Below are 5,395 nucleotides of genomic sequence, written 5' to 3'. Positions count from 1 at the left end.
CACGTATGTAATCACAAAAATGTCAAGAATGAGGATGGGTAGGGGCAAAACCACAGTGTTGCACAGTTTTATGGGTGGAGGAAGGAGAGAAAGGACATTAGAAGGACCTGGGTGGAAAGACAGAATAATGATTTGCAAGGCCCAATGGTGATTAATTTTATAAAACATAATGCATGAGAATGACTGTATGAAACACATTGTGAATGAAGAACAGTGTGAAACACAATGTATATGAACTTCATAAGCAAACCAATAAAAAGAAAATGACTATAACATCACAGATGATGCAGACAATGAGAAGCAGTGGCAGAAAAAATGTGACAGCATAATTAGAAGACCAAAGTGAAATGGAGTGGGAGCTGACTTATGGAACAAGTGCCTTGGGGAAAAAGATTTCTTACTGAATTGAGATTCCTTTGTGCAAATGCCAACTGATCTGAATACCTAAATCTGCTGATCCATGGGACAAGAGTTTGCCTTCAGGTTGGGCTTCCAGGCAGATTGAAGTAACTCTGGACAATTACAGATAGACTTTATATTAACACTTATCAGAGAAGAGCAGAGAGTGACCTGGCTCTAGAGTTCCAAGAGGCCAAGATGACAAATCAGGAAACAGAAGATGAAGACACAAGGTGAAGATTACATAGAGCTACTTCAGTTTCAAAAATGCTGTCTTTGTTCCTCACAAGGTGAAATCTTGGTTGGCTCTATTTCCAAGAGTAAGACCACAGTCTCTCAGGCTTTGAAGAATTAAATCATCACCAGTTTGTTTTCATAATCTGAGCTTTCTATTTATATATTCCAGAGTGATTAGAATAAAAACCACTGTTCAAGGCCAGAGAGCAGGGTTTTTCTGTCCAGTGACAGAAGAATGAGGCCAACCAGATAGAGTTTACACTGAGCTGGCCTAGCAAAATGGAACTATCTAAAGCAAGGAGTAGAGTGGTTGATCTCAATGGGCTTAAAGTTTGGAGCATGAGTCTTATATTAAGAAACCTCCATCCAGAATCCAGAGATCATAGCAAACTCCGAGAGTATGGAGGGCAAGAACCCTGCCTACCTGGTCGCAGAAAGCAAAATGTTATTTTTAAGTCTTCAGAGCTAATGCATACTATTCCTTTTCGTGTGTGACTTGTTTAATAGTAATTATCCCTTCCTTCTAATTTTTCCCATTTATAGTGTAATGTTTACCTATCTTGTGCCCTCTCCATCAATCATTGTACTCTAAAAGAAATGAACTAGTATTCTAGATTCACAGATGAAGAAGATTTTGCCCCAAGATGAAATTTAAACTTAGAGATGACTTAAGACATTGAGGATTGTATAATGGGGTAAAAGTGTTTCTATGTGGCAAGGACAATCATTTATGTGGGTGAGCAAGGCATATCATATAATGAATTGTATTCCCCCAACATATATTTTGACTTAGTTGGACACGATTTTCAGTGATTTCAAAGTTGTATAATGATGTAATTGTATAGTATGTGATAGCATATAGATTATATATATATATATATATATAATTTCATTAACTTCATGATGTGATCCGGTGTGATTAGTTAGTAAGTTGTAAGGAGCAAGGCTACACCCATACTCAGGTCATGGTTCTGAGCTAATGATATTAGGTCATTTCCCTTTCGTGTGGCTTGTATCAGCTTTTTCTTAAAAAAAAAATTCAAAGGAGACATAAATAGAGAGGCATGGACCTCCTACCACCAAGAAAGAAGTTCCATGGATTAAAAATGATCATCGGATCAATAATGCATTCACTAAGAATCCTTTAGACAGAGTGGAAAGTTAATAAGTATCTCCACAAGAGCCATTAGAGAAAGAAAGCTTTCTCCTGATGCTGGAACTCAGAATTCCAACTTTTAGCCTTCTACTGGCATGGTTCATAGAGAGTTGAACTAACTTAACGGTTAGCCTCTCTGGAGGTTTTAATTTATCAGCAGTTCCATGGGAGAAAGATGAGAAATCTTCCTTGCAATTTATCGTCTTGAAAATCCGATGCAGTGTAAACTATGAGTCAGTTCAGACTGGACAACAGTGAGAAAGAAAGGGAGAGGGAGGGTGTGTGTGAGGAACAGAGAAAGAAAAGGATTTTTAAAGAATAAATTATGTTTGTTAAAGTCATTCATCATTGATACTTCTGCATTCACTAAATCCTAATGCATCATCTGTTTATGATGCTATACCTTACTTACTCCACAATATTTTCTTTTTTTGTTGCAGTAGTAAAGCATTACATGAATTTTGTTTTGGAAATATCATAGAAAATATATTTGTCATAGGGACTTTGGAAGAGAATAGGATAAAAGTGGATAGATAATGACCAGTGCATTGGAACAGATGAAGGAAAGAACTGTCTACAAGGAATATATGATCAAGCATTATACGTACAACAACAGTCTGGAATAAGAGGTATATTATTTCAAAGAGGACTAGGGAAGGGGGCAGGGAGGTAGGTAATTGTGCAACAATGAATGAATATTTTCAAAAAACAGTGAATGGTGGGTGGGAGATATAAGGGAGAGGGTATAAAATGTGAAATCTAACTTCTCTGCAAATGTTAAAATCACAATTAAATATTTTTTTAAAACATATTTGACATTAGTCTTTATTCCCATCCTCATCATTTGGGATTGTCAAACTTTTTCAATTTTAAATATACTGAATGGCATATCCTGAAGTGTGAGTAGCTTTTACTAAATATACTGGTCATTTCCTTATTTTTCTTGTGCAGCAACTATTAAAATATTTTGTCTATTTTTCTTGTGGCTTATTGGTGATTTATTTTATTGAATTATGGAAGTTTTTTATATAAACCAGTATGAATCTACAGTGAGAAATATTGTCTCCTATTCTCAGACTTTTATAATGTCATTTAATGGGTGATTAAATTTTTAATGTAATATAATTTACTATTTTTAAATTCTTTAATAAATATTAAAAATTAAAAACTGTTAAACAGTATTTTAATTACTATCATTATTTAAATGTTATTCAACACAGACATTTTGCAGAGGAGAATTTTCCAGAGGAGTTGTAAATCCAAAGCTCTTTCAACTTTATTTAGTCCTCGAAAAAGAATGTTCCAATCATCAAAACCAAATGGACTCTCTTTAGTCACATAGTGTTAGTTTTGCAATGTTAATTTGCTTCATTTGGGTTCTCTGCTTCTTATAGACATTATTCTTTTTCCTTGAGTTTCTGGTTACATTTATTTATTTATTTACTTGATAAAGGAAGTATATATATCATATAACCAAGAGCATTTATAGCCTTAATTAAATTGTTAGGTAAATACATCATAAGTGTATAGAGCTCTAGAATTCCCTTTTTAAAATGTTCTACTGATATATTGGTAGAAATATTGTATAATTATTTTTCTAATGCTTATAATAATTTCACTGCTGAATAGATTTTTTTTTTAATTTAGAAACTTTCTCTTATTCTTCATATTCTACTTGAGTAGAAAAATAGTTTTATAGAGATAAACAAAATTATCTTAAAATGTATTCTTTTTAAATATAATTAACATTTTTACTAGATTAGAAATTTTGCTTTAAAAATAATCTCTCAAGTTAAAGATTTTAATGCTGTGTCTTACAGCATTTAGTAATGTTTATGAGATTTGTTCCTTTATTATTCATTTGTAATGAATTTCTTATTCCCTTGTCAAATATATAAACATAAATCTACAACTATCTATATCAGTTGTGTTGTTGTGTACCATTAAGTCATAACTAATCAATAGCTGGCCATCCATGTTTTTAGAGGAAGTTTATTGTACCAGGGGAGCAAATGGTGGATTCAAAACATGTGCCTTTAGAATTGATATACTCAGTTTCTTATAGACATACACAGTTTCTTAGATATACACAGTTTCTTACCACTATGCAGAACAAATAATTTGAGATGCTGGGCTATATGAAGAAAAATGTGGCACCAGGATTTTAAAGACTCATCTTAATCCGTGTTATGCAGATGGTGGAACCTTGCTAGTTGAAAAGACTTGAAATGTTTACTGATGAATATCAAAGAATACACATTTCAGTGTTAAGAAAACACAACTTTTCTCTATTAGGCCAACAGTCAACATTGTGATAAATGGAGAAAAAAGAGACTGTCAATGATTTAATCTTGTTTGGCTCTATAGTTAGCACTGTTAGCACCAGTAGCAAGGAAATCAAGAGACATGAGCAAAGCCTCTCTAAAGTGCTAAAGAGTAATGATGTCAGTTTGAAAATTAAGGAACACCTGATCCAAAGCATACTCTTATTAATCACTTACTATGAATCTGTAAATTGGAAAATGAGTAAGGATGACAGAAAAATAATTGATGCCTCTAAGTTGTGTTGAAAAAAGTCCTGAATATCCCACGGACTGCCAAAAGGACAAACAAAAAGGTCTTGGAAAAGATGTGGATATATGTCTTGTCATGGTGCTTTTTGGAGGAAAGGATAGTGAAATTTTATCTCACATATTATTTTTAATTTTAATAATTTTAATGTACATTTACAGATATTTTGGATTTCCATTCATTCTTTGTTGCACTATCTCATATATTTTGAGATTGTTATTAGGAGAGGCTAGTCTTTGGGGTAGTTCGTAAAGCTTGTAAAGATGGAGGGCCAGTGAAGTATGAGAAGAACCTTTATTAGATGAATTGACACAAATGATGGTAACAGTGGGCTTAAGTATGTCAGAGATGATAAAGATGGCACAGGATAGGGCACGTTTACATCCTTTGCTCATAGGACTGATATGAGTCATAGCCCGGTTGATGGCACTTAACAACAATAACAACTCTTTATCTATACAGCAGGAGAAGGATGGATAAACTTCTCCCATGTGATTAACCACCTCTGAAAACCCACTGGAGGGTCAGCTATGGGTCGGTTTTGACTCTATGGTACAAAACAACAACAATAACAATTGTGTGTGTGTATGTGTGTGTATACATACACACACATATATTTATACACATTTATACATACTTATTCACATATGTATGTTACTGTTGTTAGGGGCTCACAAGTCAAACACAATTTATAGCGAATTTATGAATCCTGTCCTATCCTGTGCTATCCTTACAATCTCTGACAAATTCAAGCCTATCACTACAATCACTGAATCAATCTTCCTCTCCATTTTTGTCCCTGCACCTTTGCAATAATGGAGTCCTTCACTAAGGAATAACCTCTCCTAGCAACATGGATTGATATGGTGACCGTTGGTTTGGGCTCTTATCAGGAAGTGTGAGGATGGCACAGGATAGAGCAGGGTTCAGATCTCTTGTTCATTGTGTTGCTATGAGTCATGCTTGTTTTGACAACACATAAGAACAGCAATATTTATATACAAGAAATATTATATTAACATTTTATCTTAA

This window comes from Elephantulus edwardii, unplaced genomic scaffold, assembly GCF_000299155.1.
Source record: "Elephantulus edwardii isolate Elephantulus edwardi_28Jun2011 unplaced genomic scaffold, EleEdw1.0 scaffold00013, whole genome shotgun sequence".
Classification (NCBI taxonomy): Eukaryota; Metazoa; Chordata; class Mammalia; order Macroscelidea; family Macroscelididae; genus Elephantulus; species Elephantulus edwardii.
The sequence above is the reverse complement of the archived record's forward strand: the minus strand, read 5'-3'. Positions refer to the sequence as shown.